The sequence below is a fragment of the Pantherophis guttatus genome, chromosome 3 (assembly GCF_059756535.1).
Source record: "Pantherophis guttatus breed Tessera chromosome 3, ASM5975653v1, whole genome shotgun sequence".
Lineage (NCBI taxonomy): Eukaryota > Metazoa > Chordata > Lepidosauria > Squamata > Colubridae > Pantherophis > Pantherophis guttatus.
This window is the reverse complement of record NC_142065.1, coordinates 205379882-205396462: the sequence shown is the minus strand read 5'-3', so window position 1 is coordinate 205396462 and position 16581 is coordinate 205379882. Positions and strand designations below refer to the sequence as shown.

Below are 16581 nucleotides of genomic sequence, written 5' to 3'. Positions count from 1 at the left end.
CTGTCAATCTACCAAATTCTGATCAGGTGATTTTTTGGGGGGGATACTGCAAAGATTGTAATTGTGAGGGCTGGTTGTAAATCCCTTTTTTCACTGCCGTCCAAGTTGGTTGCTGAATAAATGGTTGTAAATTGAGGATTACCTGTGCAGAGAAAAACAGCTCTCCAAGAAATCTTGACTCTCCAACAGAAAAAAAAGTTATCATTTGATCATGAACATCCTACGATGTCCGTGGCTACAGAAATCCTAAAGCATGCTTTGAATGTCTCCCAAAATGGCCATTATTAGTGGTTGACTGTTTTAACCAAAAATAAACCATTCTGGAGCCATGGCGGCACAGTGGATAGAATGCAATATTGCAGGCAAACTCTGCCCGCTGTCAGGAGTTCGATCCCGATCGGATCGAGGTTGACTCATCCTTCTCTCCTTCCAAGGTCAGTAAAATGAGGACCCAGATTGTTGGGGGCAATATGCTGACTCTGTAAACCGCTTAGAGCGCGCTGTAAAAGCACTGTGAAGCGGTATATAAGTCTAGAGTGCTATTGCTACATGAAGATCATTCAGATAACCTAATCATCTTCAGAAAACTGAATCCAAGACTGCTATCAGTATGTACGTTTGGGGTTCATTATGCTGCTCTGTTTACATTGCTAGAATAGGTAAAGGGGAATCAGGAAGGGGATGATAGGTGCTTCAGGCCAGAGGTCACCAAGACAAAACAAGGAAAACTTGTCAATTCCCCCATATGATGAGCCATGGTGGCGCAGTGGTTAGAATACAGAATTGTAGGCTAGTTCTGCCTATTGCCAGCAGTTCGATCCTGACTGGCTCAAGGTTGAATCAGCCTTCCAACCTTCCGAGGACAGTAAAACGAGGACCCAGGTTGCTGGGGGAAATAGGCTCACTCTGTAAACTGCCCAGAGGGTGCTATAAAAGCAGAATAGAATAGAATAGAATAGAATAGAATAGAATAGAATAGAATAGAATAGAATAGAATAGAATAGAATAGAATAGAATAGAATAGAATAGAATAGAATAAATAGAATAGAATAGAACAGAACAGAATTCTTTATTGTCCAAGTGTGGATACACAAGGAATTTGTCTTTGGTGCATATGCTCTCAGTGTAGAATAGAATAGAATTGATTTTTTTTTTTATTGGCCAAGTGTGATTGGACACACAAGGAATTTGTCTTGGTGCATACGCTCTCAGTGTACATAAAAGAAAAGATACGTTCATCAAGAATCATAAGGTACAACACTTAGTCATAGTCATAGGGTACAAATAAGCAATCGGGAAACAATATCAATATTGTTGGACACAAACAACAATAATATTGTAAGGATACAAACAACAAAGTTACAGTCATAGAGTCATAAGTGGAAGGAGATGGGTGATGGGAACGATGAGAAGATTAATAGTAGTGCAGATAAGTGTACATAAAAAGACAAGATACACTCATGAAGAATCACAAGGCACAACACCCAGTTATATGGAGCAGTATATAATCTAAGTACTATTACTAATTTACTCAGTCCTACCGGACTGGCAGTATTCTTTAAAGCTACCAAGGTTGAAAACCTTCCTTTAGTTTCTGAGCTTCCCAGCTTTGTCTGGAAGGACCTTTGATCTTTTTCATATTTTCATGCCCAACCCTGTTGGCTCAGTCACTGTATTCCAATATCGATGCAAATATGCTGCTCCAAGGGAAAAGCCAGATATATTGTTTGGGTGTGCCCAAACAATAGGAATTTGTACAACATGGAAAGGTTAGTTTTCAAAATAGACTAATTTCTGAGTAGCTTAACTCTTGCTCAGCTGATGAAGAGCTTCGCCTCCTGAGTTTGTTTGTCGGCTTATGGATCCATCCGAGCAAAGTTGAGTTGGGTGAACTAGGTAGCCAGGTTAAAGGTCACATAAATAGAGGTAGTCCTCGACTTACGGCCACCATCGAGCCCCAATTTTTTATCGCTAAGCAAGGAAGTTGTTAAGGGAGTTTTGCTCCATTGTACAACCTTTCTTGCCACAATTGTTAAGTGAATCACTGCAGTTAAGTTAGTAACACAGTTCTGGCTTCCCCATTTACTTGTCAGAGGGTCGCAAAAAGTGATCATATGATTCCAGGATGCCACAACCATCAGGCCAGTTGCCAAGCACCTGACATGGGGATGCTCTTGCAATGGTCTTAGATGTCAAAGTGGGTCATAAGTCTCTTTTTTCAAGTGTAACTTGGAACAGTCAGTAAATGAATGGTTATAAGTCAAGGACTGTTATTAAGCTGGTTATTAAGACCAGCTGCCTGCAATTACTGCAGGTTCGAATCTCACCAAGGCTCAAGGTTGACTCAGCCTTCCATCCTTTCTAAGGTAGGTAAATTGAGGACCCAGTTGTGGGGGCAATAAGCTGACTTTGTATAAATATACAAAAGGATGAAGGCTATTGCTGAGCACATTGTAAGCCGCCCTGAGTCTCCGGAGAAGGGCGGCATATAAATCAAATTTTTTTTTTAAAAAAAAAGGACTACCTGTACAGTCCAATAATTAGGGCTAGCCCTTACTTTTTGCATGGAAAAAGGGGGTCAGGCCCCTGTAGATTGCAAGTGTCACATGTTCTCCTTTTTTTGGCTGTCCTTAAAATCTCCCAGGACTGTGTCCTCAAAGTTTAGAGGCAAACCACTTCATTATTTCAGCACCATTTCCCATTTATTTCTTAAAAAAAAAAAAGAATAGGCATATTAAGCAGAGAGAAAGAGATAGGAACTAGCCAGCTTGTAAAATATGCAAATTCCAGCTTCATGGATTGTTACTTTTAGTAGCTGGATAAAAAAAAAAAGGACAATATGGCCCCCAGTCATAAAAAGATCGTTCACTACTCATGGCACAGAACCCACATTCGGGGTGTTTCCAGACTGAAGATTCCTTGGGCTTCTAATCAAAAAGCATTCTGGGGTTATGCCACCTTTTTTTCTCCCCCATGCCAAATCCCGCCCCCCCCCTTCCAATCCAAAGAGAGGATTGAAGAAGTAATGCAAAACCACAAGGTTAGATGGGAGACCAGGAAAACACATCGCTTGGGCTCTTTCAGCTCTTATAAACGAAGCGGAGTCCTGCCAGGGTAAAACATTCCCCAGAAAACGAAGTTTCTCCCACCGCATTGCTAGACGGATTTTCTTTCTTTCGCAGCGTTTTTTTCTTCCTCCGGCTCGGCTGCGCTCCTCTACTCCCGCTTTTGCTCCTGTCAATCGCGGCGCTTTAAAAGCCGTTTTAAACTTCGTCAATGTGGTTTTAAAGGGAATGTTCTCCTGCCTGAGACCAGATGTAGTTTAGCTTTAGTTTTTAACTGCTAAATCGCCTAAACCGCGGTCTCCGAGACGCGGAGAAAGCGGATTCAAGCACGGAGGAAGGAAAGGGATGGGGACAGTTTCAACTGAAGACAAGCGCTGTGGCTAAGAATTGAACTCAGTAGGGTCCTCGAGGCTCTCTGAACTTGGCTGTTCGCGGACCGACGTTTCGTTAGCACTGGGGGTGTTACTTAGTCGGGTAAGGAAACAAACGGACAACCACGCTCAGCAAGGACCAAGGACTCCGCGATGTTGAAAGTGACCAGTGACCAAGTCACGAAAGGACTTCTTGTCCACCTTGTAGGTCTGTCCCTCTAAGAATCTGCCTCCCCCCCTCCCTCCCTCTCTCTCTCTCTCTCTCTCTCTCTCTCACACACACACACACACACACATAGAGAGATGGAGAGGGAGATGAAGCGGGAAGGAGAGAAAAAAGAGAGGGAAAGAGAGGGAAAAGAAAGAAAGAGAAAAAGAGAGAAACAGAAAGATAGAGGGGAGCGGAAAAGAGAAAGAAAAAGAGGCACAGAAAGACAGAAAGAGGGGGAGGGAGAAGAGAGAGAATGAAAGAGAAAAGAGAAAGACAATAAGATAGAAAGAGAAAGAGAGGGAGGGAGGGAGAGAGAAAAAGAGAGGGAACGAGAGAAAAAGAGAAAAAGAGAGACAGAACGACAGAAAGAGAGGGGAGGGGGGAAGGAGAGAGAGAGAGAGAGAGAGAGAGAGAGAGAGAGAGAGAGAGAGAGAGAGAGGAAAAGAAAGAGAGAAAAAGAGAGATACCGAAAGATAGAGGGGAGCGGAAAAGAGAAAGAGAGAGAAAAAGAAAGAGAAAAAGAGACACAGAAAGAGGGGGAGGGGAGGAGAGAGAATGAAAGAGAGAAAAGAGAAAGACAGTAAGATAGAAAGAGAAAGGGAGGGAGGGAGGGAGAAAAAGAGAGAAAGAACGACAGAACGACAGAACGAGAGGGGAGTGGGAAGGAGAGAGAGAGAGGAGGGAGGGAGGGAGATGAGGTTAAAACATTTGTTGGTGGGGCTGAAGTGTTCGGGACAATCGGTTTTCTTCCTTCGGTGCCAAGCAGCTTTTCTCCAACGAAAGGCCCCCCTCTTGTGGTCTGGAGCGCTTTTGGTCCGGCGGATTATTATTTTTTCCTCCCCCTTTTCCTTTCCCTTTCGACGCAGCAGCAGCAGCTCCGAAGAGGAACTTTAAATCTCCCCTTGTCCGCCCCTCTCCCCCCCATTCCCAGACCTCTGACTCAAGGAGGGTGAAAGAAAGCGGGAGCCTTTCTCTCCTCGGCGCGTTCACACACGAGCCTCTGGGTCGAACCCAACAGCCGCCGACGTTCCCACTTAAAGACAGGCGAGGTCTCGAACAAAGAAGCCAGAAGCGGGGTGGCGGGGAGGGGCGGCCCGATATCTATTAACCCGCTTGGAAACAGCGCAGGATTCTCACAAACCCGATTGGGCCTGGCGGGAGCCCGGAAAGAGCGCAATTTTGCGGGCTCGCAGCGCTCGGCTTCCAAAAGCCGGTCGACTCCGCGACGCAGTTGCTTTTTTCCCCTTTGCGCCCTTGTTACAGAGAGACACACAAAGACACGCGCGATCCCAGAGAGCCCGACCGAGCCAGCTCGGCCCGAGAGACCCCCCTTCAGATCCGCCCGCTGCGCCCCTCAGGAGCCAGTTTTTGCGCTCGCTAGCTCGTATCCACGTGGCTTTTGTCGGGGAGGGAGCACTATATTAGGGAAGGCAGGCTGGCAGGCAGTCCGGCGCGCTTGCGGGGAGGAGGTGGTGGTGGAGGTGGAGGAGGAGGAGGCGGCGGCGGCGAAGGGGCTGTGCCGGCGCCGCCCGGAGCCAAAAAGGAGGTCCCCGCGGCTGGCTTGGACCCGCGAAGCAGCGGCAGAGGCGGCGGCCACTTCGGGAAGGACAAAGGCGGCGGAGGCGGGCGAGCTGCCTGGAGGCGGAGGCGGTGAGTTGAGCGGGCTTGCCTGCCTGCCTGCCTGCCTGCTCGGCGGCGTAACGCGCCCCACAGCTCCGCTTTCTCAGGAAGGAGCTTCTCCCGCTTCGGGAAGGGACGGGCTGAAGGGTGAGAGGGGGCGCGACCGCGGGAGAGGCGACCGGGTTGTCGCGCCGCCTCAGCCAAGGCTGCCCTTTCCCAGGCGGGGGGTTCCCTCAGGGGCTGTGAGAGAGAGAAACGCGGCTCTGTGGCGAAGCGGGAGCCAGTCCACCGGAGATTAACCCGGTCCGGAGAGGGCGGGCAAAGAGGGCAGATAGAGAACGCCCGGGTTGTTGGCGAAGCCTCTCTCTCTCTCTCTCTCTGACCCGCGTGTCGCCAACTCGAACGTGGGAACGGTGCCGTGCGGGGGGGGGAGGAGGGAAGGAAAGGGTCGAAGGCTCCGCGGCGCGGGCGGCTGGGAGGGCGAACGGGCGCTTCAAGGGAGTCAGCCAGCGGAGGAAAGAAGGCGTCGTGGGAACTGCAAGCCTCGAGGTGGCGGAGGGGAAGCGGCTGCCTTGCAGGGGGGAAAACGAGCGCGAGTTGTGTGGCTCCCCGCTTTGGCCGCAAAGGCTTGAACGTGTGGAAGCAGCGCGAGGCGCCTCGGGGCGGCGAAGAAGGAGGAGGAGGAGAATTCTCCAACTTTCGGGCCGGGATGGACGAACCACAGTTGGGGGAGGGGGGAGGCAGCTTCAAGGGGGCGGGAGGGAAGCGTGTTAGCGGCCGGACCGTTGAACGTGTGGAGGCCATTCGGGCGACCTGAGGAGAATTGCTGGCCGGAGGAGAATTGCTGGCCGGAGAAGCTGCGCCGCCGGACTTTCTGGCTCCCGCGCCTTTTTTGGGTCCTGCCTGGCCCAAAAGGGAACGGTGCGTTTCCTCAGCCGGCGCCTGACAAGAGACCGAACTCGTGTGTGTGTGTGTATGTGTGTTGTGGTTGTTGTGTGTGGTTGTGTCGAGAGAGTTACGGGGTGGTGGGTGGGTTACGGGTTACGAACCGGGCAGGTGAGGCTTGCAGAGCGAAAGGGAGCGGCGGGAGCCGAGGCGGTCCGGGGTCGCCGAAAGGGTGGGGGGGGGAGAAAAGAAGGCGAGGCGGACCCCCTTTTTTTCGAACCTGAAGAAACGGCGCCTCGCCACGTGCTCCGCCGCCTGTTTTTAAAGCTCTGCCCGCTCCCTCGTTCGGGTCTCCGGAGGCTCTTGGGTGGGTAAACCCGGCATTCCGACGATCGGCAGGTCGAACCTCCTGCTGCCCTTCGAATTAAGGATAATAAAAATGGCTTCGTAGATCTAAGACCAGGTAGTCCTCGAACTTACCACCGGTTCGTTTAGTGACCGTTCGAAGTTACAGCGGCGCTGTAGGGAGGGAAAGCCGATTTATGACCGTTTTTCAGAAGTTGTAGGAGCTTCATCACTGGAAGCTTTCAAGAAGTGACTGGACTGGACTGGACTGCCATCTGTCACAAGTGGTGTAGGCACTGTAGGGTCTCCTGAGCGGGTTGGACTAGATGACCTACAAGGTCCCTTCCAACTCTGTTAATCTGTTAAGCATCCCCATGCGTGACCTGATCCAAAGTCCAGACACTTGGCAACTGACTCATATTTATGACGGTGGCGGTGTTGTCCTGGGGTTGTGTGATCCCCTTTGGCGACCGGCAAAGTCAATGGGGAAGCCGGATTCACTTAACAACCGCGTTAAGCTGCAGTGATTCGCTTAACCACAGTGGCCAGAACGGTTGTAAAAAATTAACCGTTGTCTCACTTAGCGACATAAATTTTGGGCTCAGTTGTGGCTGTAAATCGAGGACTACCTGTATTGGAAGTCTGAATGATGGGAATGGGAAGAGGTGACCCTTGTTACCTTGAGACTGCCTCACCCCAACTCAGAGCAGCATGGATTAAAGGATGTTGGCCTTTAAAAAGCATATTTGTACTTTTTTTTTTTTTTAGGGGTGTTATATTTGCAAATGGCCTTGGAAGCTCTGCTGAAAAGTTGCATGCAGGTTTTAATTATAGCAAGTAAAATGCAAAGTATTTGTGGTTGTTCTTTTTCCGACTTGGTGTCCAGGAATAGTTTACAAAACCCAGAATGTGCACCTCAACACATACACACGTCTGACATTTGTGGACTTTGTGATCTCAGTACTTCCAGAACAGGGACATCTCCACCATGCGTTTACTCAAAAGTAGATTTGCACAACACAGGTAGTCTTCAACTTACACCATTCATTTGGTGCTGAGGTGGGTTCTACTTACCTTTACTACCGGTTTGCAAGGGGGCCGCGCGCGCTCTTCTGCACATGCACAGAAGCATTCTGATGACATCGGGGTCCGTGGGTGGAGCCTCCCGCCAGTTTTACTACCGGTTCTATAGAACCGGTGCGAACCGGGGGCAACCCACCACTGATTTAGTGACTGTTTGAAGTTACAATAACCCTGAAAAAAAATGACATGACTATGCTTGGCAACTGCCGTGTACTTATGACGGGTTGCAGAGTTCTGGAGTCATGTGATCACTTTTTGTGACCTCCTGACAAGCCAAGTCAATGGGGAAGTCAGATTCACTTAACTGTGTTACTAACTTAACAACTGCAAAGGTTCTCTGAACAACTGTGGCAAGACAGGTTGTAAAATGAGGCAAAACTCAACAACTATCTTGCTTAGCAAGAGAATTTTTGGGCTCAATTGTGGTCATAAGTCAAGGACTGTCAGTAGGTTTCTGGGTTTGGTTAGCCTTGCTTCCTAGTTAACTGGGTTGAGGACTGCAGACTAGCTGGTTCTCATTCATATTAAACAGCAACAAGGCTTGTTCGGTGCGCTATGCTGGTTGGGCAAATTGTACCTTAAATCAGATAACTCTGGTTTAATGCACTGAGAAATTAAGCCAATGCTTAGCATGAGGCTTAACTATGAAACATCTGGTTTGTATATCAGTTTAGTCAAGAGCAAAAGGGAAGCAGAACTCTTTTAACTTGCTAAGCAACTGCTTGTTTTGTTCTTTTGAATCTTGCCCTGATCGGATATGAGTGTTGAGAGGAAATGAAAAAAAATAATAATAATAAAGTCTCAACCCATGACAGTTGGCTTTCGAGAGTGAGTTTCTAGCGGGAAGCTCTTGAACCAAAGCCAACAACAACAAAAAGTTTTGTATCTATACATTGTATAAATATGCAACAGTGTTTTTTTTTTAATTACAAGTTTTTTCTTTTAAAAAAAAGAAATTCAAAATCTGTTCCCAAGGGAAGAGGGTAACTTCCTCCAGAACTGACTTGCAAGTGAGAATTTGCCCCTCAGAAAGTCTGTGGTAGCTTTTCCTCTTAACTACTAGGCCAATTAAAAATAGACAGTAGTTTGCCTTCATGTAGCATGTAGACATGGTGGCTCAGTGGCTAAGATGCTGAGCTTGTGGATCAAAAGTTCGGCAGTTCAGCAGTTCGAATCCCTAGTGCCACATAACGGGGTGAGCTCCCGTTACTTGTCCCAGCTTCTGCCAACCTAGCAGTTCGAAAGCACGCAAAAAATGCAAGTAGAAAAATAGGGACCACCTTTGGTGGGAAGGTAACAGCGTTCCGTGCACCTTTGGCATTGAGTCATGCCGGCCACATGACCACGGAGAGTCTTCAGACAGTGCTGGCTCTTCAGCTTTGAAATGGAGATGAGCACTGCCTCCTAGAGTCGGGAATGACTAGCACATATGTGCGAGGGGAACCTTTACTTTAGCACGCTAAAAGCTTGGTCCCTTTTTCCCTTTCCTTAGCATACACATGGGATACTCAACTCCCATGTTAAAAACATGGTGCAATTTATTGCATGAACTGGAGATAGATTAATTCAGCAACCAAACCAAACAAGCAACCGGGAAAGTTATTCTTAGCCCAGTAGATTTTTTTTAAATTAAATATACACCTTTCAAGATGCGTTGCTAAGAATAACGATCAGAGAGAAATACCTATATACCTGTAAGCATGCAAGGGAAATTGGTCATCTCTGTGGCGACCCTGTAAAAGAACTAAATTTAAAGTAGAAGATTAGTTTATTCTTCTCCAGAGCTCAACAGCTAGTTTATTGGAATGTCTACTATCTATCATATATTACAAAGAAAAGAATGCCTTGATCATGGAAAAGATAAAAAAAATTAATAACAGGGTTTTGTACTGTATGCTGAGCATTGGTGCATGTTTCCTAAGATAGCTGTTTTATCTGTGTTGAAAAATTCATTGTCGCAAAGAAAAGTTGGGATCATGCCATAGATCTCTTGTTTTCACTAACTATTTTGGATGAAGAGTTTACTTTCTTAGTCTAATCCAGTGTTGCTCAATCTTGGCAACTTTAAGAGATATGGATTTAAAAGCTCCTCCCAGCAAGCTGGGAGAATTCCAGAATTCTGGGAGTTGATGTCCACACTTCTTAAAGTTGCCAAGGTTGAGAAAAACTGATCTAATCTATCAAATCTAAGCTCTAGTAAGAATAAAATAGAGATGAGAGGACAGAATAACCCACACTGTCTTAATAGAATAACAGAATTGGAAGGGACCTTGGAGGTCTTCTAGTCCAACCCCCTGCACAAGTGGGAGACCCTAAACCATTTCAGACAAATGGCTGTCCAATCTTTTCTTAAGAACCTCACGTGTTGGAGCACCCATAATGTTTAGAGGCAACTCATTTCACTGATTAACTGTTCTGTCAAGAAATTTCTCCTTAGTTCTAGGTCTTGATGGTTTCCTGGCAAGATGTTTGATTATCTCTGTGTTTCAACCACTAGCATATCTTCTAAGTATAATTATAATAACTTTCCACATTCCACTGAAAGAATTGGCAATAACCATACTGGCAGAGACGCATGGAATTTAAATCCAACTTATCTGAACAAGATCTAGGTTGAAAATGCTGCCCTATGTTACAATCACCCTTTGCATGCCTCTGATTATAGATAATGATTTTTCTGGCATAGTCTATATATATCTTAGCAGCTGGTGCATAGTAGTGAATAGATACATTTATGGTGTAGGCATGAGTACAAACTTAAGGTTTGCAATGAAAAATGCAAATTATCTGTTATGTTTTAAAAAGTACAGGTCGATAGCAGATTGTCTGAGGAGCAAAAAAAAAATCAAAGAGCTCTAGTTAGGGAAAACTTCTGTCTGCTTTAAATTATAGCAGCATAGTCTGAAATTCCAAGTTTCGTATAGAATGCAAACTTTTAATTAGAATATGCTTACTGGTAAATAGCATTTATTAGTGGATTAAAATACATTCAACAATACTATCATGAATTAAGGTTAGTTTTTGGTTAGTTCTTTTTAAGAAAGATTTTTTAAGTGTCTAGTTGTGCACACATTTCAGGAATATTTTGGGCCGAACAACTTTCAAAACAAAAAATAGAGGATGTCAGGTTTCAACAGACAGTCATACACATGTATGACAGTAACCAATTTGCTCCAGTTTAGACTCATCTAATTCAGCAATTAAGATTAGAAATTGCTGACAGATTGGGCTCCGGTCCGTCTCTGAACAGATGGTCTTCTCAGCATTTGGAGCTGCTGATAAATTAATAAAGGGGCCTCTCAGGTTCTCTATATGGCCGACCAGCATCTCTTTCCTCTCACAAAAAATTGGCAGAGGGGTTTGTCACCACAGGATTTCCTTGCTGGTGAGCACGGTATAGATTGGTTGTTCTGTTTCTTTTGACAGGAGGCGGGTACAGTGCCTGGCTCTAGCATTTGATAGCTAAGTTCACTGCTACTTTACTAGGAACACATGCTGGGCAATTCTTTCAATACATTTGGGCTTTCCAGTGCTCTCCAGTGTGTTTCCTGTCATGTATCAAGTGTTACTTAATTGTCATACAACCTGCAGAGATGCAGACGTAGGCCTCATAAACTGTTTTCCTTCCTTCTTTCCTTCCTTCCTTCCTTCCTTCCTTCCTTCCTTCCTTCCTTCCTTCCTTCCTTCCTTCCTATAGGTTTGAAACGTTGCATGCATGTCATAAAACCTGCAGAGATGCAAACATTGTTCTCATAAATTGTTTTCCTTCCTTCCTTCCTTCCTTTCTTCCTTCCTTCCTTCCTTCCCTATAGATTTGAAACATTGCATGCCTGTTTCATTCTGTGTTGCTGCAATCCTGTTCCTTTTCTTTCCTTAACAATGAGTGTGCAGAACAAAAGCACAGGGAGAGAAGGAGGGGCATGAATTTCAGTGTTTCAGTTAAATGTCAATGGAAATTCTCAGTCATTCAAGTTATGGTTGTCCCAAAGGTACTTTTTCAAAAGGCAACTGGACTTTGTTTTTTCTTTGAGTAAGTTTCACTTCTCATCCAAGAAGCTTCTTCAGCTCTGACTGAATGGTGGAGGATGGGAGAATTTATATTCCTTGCAATTATCTGGCCACTAGCACTCTTTCGAGAGTCATTGAGGCCCCTTGTTTTTCAATGCTTCAGATTCTTAACTTACTGCTGCCAATATTCATAGATTCATAGAAAGTGATGGGTTGAATCCACCACCAAAGTAAGTCATCTATGCGGTTTATTAAAGACCCCCCTCTGAAGATGCAACAGCAGAAAATGTAACAGCTTCATCAATTTCATGAAACAAAGTTTCTGAGTTTTTATAACATGCTAGGTTAGGCTAAAAAGAGGGAGATTGTGGTTGTAGGAGACCAGTAATTATTTCCTATTTCTGACCGTCACATCAAGCACTAATATTGTGGATTATGTTGCCACAGCATTCTGTAAATTAAATATATAGTGTTGCATGAGCCCAGTGCTGTAACTTTGGTTTTAGGTTATGATAGAAAAGGCTTCCCAAAAAATTCTTCATGTGTTGAGAGCACCTTTTAAAGTTCTGATTTCACTTAATTTGATGCCTGTCCCATTAATTTCACCATCTTCTGTGGGAAACAGGCTGGGAAAGAATGAACTCAACTTGACTTCACAGCATCTAAAGCCCAAGAAATTAAGTACAACACCCTGACTGGATTGCTGGAGGCTTAAAATTATGAGTTTGGTTGGTCTTTAGTCAAGACCTGACAAGTTGAAATGATTTGGAAAACCGCTTAATTCCTCAGGTAGGCATCCCCCAAACTCTCCTTTATGAAAAATATGCTTTAATTAAGAATCCAGATCAGGCCTTCGAATCTTTCCCATTCTTTACCCTGGGAACTCAAAACAGTCAACTCAGATCAAGTAGAGACCGAATTGAAGGAACTGAAGCAGCTCATTCTGGATAAAACTGCAGAGTATGGATAAAGAGTTACAGCCTCTTCCTGTGCCAAGCAGTTGGTCTAAAGCAGTGATGGCGAACCTTTTCGGCACCGAGTGCCCAAACCAGAATGCACACATGCATGTGTACACTGGAGCACTGGAAATCCAAAGACCACAGAGAGGGCTCTGCGTGCCACCGCCATAGGTTCGCCATCATGGTTCTAAAGCTGCCTGCAATTACTGCAGGTTCGAATCTCGCCAGGCTCAAGGTTGACTCAGCCTTCCATCCTTTCTAAGGTAGGTAAATTGAGGACCCAGTTTGTGGGGGCAATAAACTGACTTTGTATAAATATACAAAAGGATGAAGGCTATTGCTTATTGCTTAGCACATTGTAAGCCGCCCTGAGTCTCCGGAGAAGGGCGGCATATAAATCAAATAAAAAAAATAAATATATAAAAATAAAGCAATGGTTCTTCAAATTCCTCTTCTCTGCACCCCTTTCCAGGCTTTTAAAAATTATGGAGGACCCCACTAAAAGCCTCTTTGATCTTGGCATAATACAATTACTGGGGTCCTTGGCACTATCTGAGCTTGGCTGTTTCCTTGAAAACCTTTCATTGATAAATTCAGTAATGAAAGGACTGCAAGAGAGCCCCAAGGATCCCACAGTTCAGCCCTGAGCTAGAATTATTCTCTTCTGTTGCAATTATTGCCTCAGTCCTTACTCGGAGATTCCCAAACTTTTTTTACCAGTGGGCATATCTCAAATTTTCTGATTGCCATAAGGGAAGGGATAGCCTTTTCCCAAAATGACAGCTATACTGGCATAGCCTTCCTAAGACAACCCAAGGAATAGTCAGATTGGGTATAGATATTGGAGGGCCCAGAGAAATAGTCAAATAGGTTTCTATAGTATAGTTTGGGTAACTTCAACCATGTAAGGTGCAAATAAAATACATTGCAGATCCAGGGAAAAGAAATAAGAAGCTGAAGTTGATTGTAATCATGTTAAGTGGATTCCCTATCCAAAGAATTGAGTGCTTCCTTCAGATTGTGACTGGCATTTGGAAGCTAGCAAGTAGAGGGAGGGAAGGAGTCTGTGCTTAGAAATTTCTTCCGTGGAAAAAAAACCCTGAAGTTTCCAATTATCCTGTGGGCTTGCTTCCCACAACCCCAAAAATCATGAGGTTGGCTTTAAAAAGAGATTAAAATAATCCCTTTCTAGAAAACTCTGCTTCCAGGCCTTGAAGGTTATTGTAGGATTATGTAATCAAACTTTTTTACCCCCTCTCTGCCTTCAAGAGCTAAACATTTAATTTCACTTTACGTTCCAAAGCAAGGTTTGAGGTGTTTTTTTTTAAAAGAAGGCTGAATTCCCCTTCACCTCTTTCCCCATTAAATTAAATTCACAGCTTTCAAATATGTATATTGAAATACACACTACTGTATTTTATTCTTACTCTATTCTTATTCAGTTTTAACATGGCTCTAAAGAAAAGGAAATGGATTTATTATATCTTGGCTCCTGAAACATACTGAAGAAAAACCCCAAAGGTGCTTTATTTTTCCTTCAAAAGACAAGTGGACTTTCTACGTTTTTTTTTTCTTTGAAAAGTCTCACTTTTCATCCAAGAAGCTTCTTCAGTTCAAACTAATTGGTGATGATTTATATTCTTTGCAAATCCTTTGCAGATCTTTGCAAATCCTTCTATTTCCCACCAGTTCATTAGAACTGAAGAAGTTTCTTGGATGGGAAGCGAAATGTTTTCAAAGGAAAAAAGAAGTCCAGTTGCCTTTTGGGGGGGAGGAGAAAAGGCACCTTTGGGACAACCATGACCTGGATGATTGAGAATCTCCATACACATGATGAAGAAAGATCACCAGATGTTTCTTCAAGCTAGACTTGTTTAAGAAACCAATGCCATATAGATCAGGATTCTTTATATTGAAACCTCTATAATATCAGACGTTTGCAGGTCTAAATGTGCTTCTCCTTTGCTTTTTATCTGTGTGTGAACTGGGAAAGACTTGAGACATTTTTTCAAATTGTTTTCTTGACCCAGGTTCAAATCCCTCTTATCTGACCATTGTTTTGGTAGGGCTTTTCCTCCAAGGATGCAAATTGGCAGTGGATGGAAAAGACAGTGTATATTACAGCCATGTCCATATTAGTGCCAAGAAAACAATTCTCTATGCCTCCATATTCAGGAAGCATATGTTGTGGTCCGCCAGCGGCCAGCAGGGCTGGCAGCAGAGTCGGACAGTGTAGAGGTTGGGGAGGAATATGGGCCAGTCCTTGGGGCTGGGGGAAGCTCAACGAGGGCTCTGTGTCGGAGGCAGAGAGGGAGTTAGACAGCAGTGAGGCAGAGGAACAGCTGGAGCCCGTACCCAGTGTGCACATGCGCAGAGCTGCCAGAAGACAAGAACAACTAAGAAAGCAGGGTCGACTTGGGAGTAAAGCCACATCTTGGAGATGATTGGCCCCTCCCATAGGAAACAAAAGAGGAGCGAATGGGGAGGGGGCTTTTGCAGGAAACAATTGGTTCATTCTGTGACTCTCAGAGACTCTGTGCCAAGTTTTGACTTGTATTGTGTTTGGAAACTGGCAGCTTGCCAAGTGAGATAAGGTCTGTGTTGATAAATATTCCTTTGAAGAACTGTTTGGACAGGCCTTGCTGACTGTGAACGAACGGAATTCACAGTCGTGTAAATAAAAGAGGTTTTGCTGGGACCAAGACTCTGCTTCCTGCTTTTTAGGGAAGCCTAGGTCAGAACAGCATAGTCATTCTCATTGACCATCCATCGTCATAGTTCCAAAATACAGGTAGTCCTCAAGTTACAACCATTTGCTTAGTGACCATTCAAAGTCACAATGGCACTGAAAAAAGTGGCTTATGATTCTTTTTCACACTTACGATTGTTGCAAGCATCCCCACGGTCATGTGATCAAAATTTGGCCGCTTGGCAACTGATTCATCTTTATGAAGGTTGCAGTATTCTGGGATCATGTGATCCCATTTTGCGACCTTCTGACAAAACAAAGTCACTGGGGAAGCCAGAGTCACTTAGCAAATGTGTGACTAACTTAATAACTGCTGTGATTCCCTTAACAAATGTGGCAGGAAAAGTTGTAAAATGGGGCAAAATTCATTTAACAATTGTCTCGTTTAGCAATAAAAATGTTGGGCTCAATTGTAATCATAAATCGAGGACTAACTGTATTAGCTATTCTTTCCGTCTTTAAAGTTTGCCTCTTACCTGCTAGAATTTGGCAATGAATGTTGTTAAGAGTCCAGAAAACTCTGGGGCAGTAATTCCATTGTTAGAAAATGTCCTTAGAAAATTAATTCCCCTCCCCTTTATTTTACCTGAATCTGTTCTTTACCTGGATCTGTTCTTTACTCCTTTACAGAAGTTTATGTGATATGAAACATGTCTTTTGAAAAAGTACTTCTGTACTAAAAACATTTGAATGACTCATGCGCACACCATTCTTGCTGGAAGTATATGCAGTGATGTAGTTCTCTTCCCAGTTTAATATTTTACAGGGTGAAAGTATTTAATTATACATTTTTGAAAAGCTGAAAAATGTGTCATTGTTTTGGCTCAGCTTTTCTTCCACCCGCTCTGTCTGAGAATTACTTTCTTTAAATGGATATGTTTGACTTCTGGCATGCAGTCATGGAGGAAGGAAAGTGGAAAATAGAAATAAAATTCCATTTGAAATTGAATTTTCAAGGGTCTTATCCCAAATTTTGCTTGGGGGATGAATGAATGAATATATAAATGCATGGAGTTTTTTAAATGGACTTCTTATAGATAAAAAGGAAAGTTTGGTGTAATGGTGTAGATGCTGGACTGGAAAACCAAAATACCATGAACTCTTATAGGCATGAAGGCCAACTGGGTGATTTTGGGCCAGCGCTCTTTTTAATTCCTAAATTCCTTCATCTCAAAATTGGTTGTAAGGTTGTAAATTGAGGACTATCTGTATTTACCTATGAGAGCTGTCTTCCCTAAGATCCAATCAAACCTATGTCATAAAATAAAATAATAAAATAAAATAA

At 44.2% G+C, this 16581-nt stretch overlaps 1 protein-coding gene across 4 annotated transcripts in view; it reads left to right on the top strand.

Moving 5' to 3' along the window:
* The first annotated feature begins 4920 nt into the window (after positions 1 to 4920).
* ST3GAL1 (ST3 beta-galactoside alpha-2,3-sialyltransferase 1) overlaps positions 4921 to 16581 on the top strand; it is a 133946-nt gene continuing 122285 nt past the window's right edge. The window contains exon 1 of one of the 4 annotated variants that reach the window (XM_034434824.3): positions 4921 to 5297. The gene's annotated coding sequence lies outside the window, so the exon portion shown is untranslated. Of the gene's footprint in view, positions 5415 to 5775; positions 6189 to 16581 lie in introns of those variants that run through there. The other 3 variants (XM_087890911.1, XM_087890910.1, XM_034434827.3) reach the window with 3 other exon arrangements.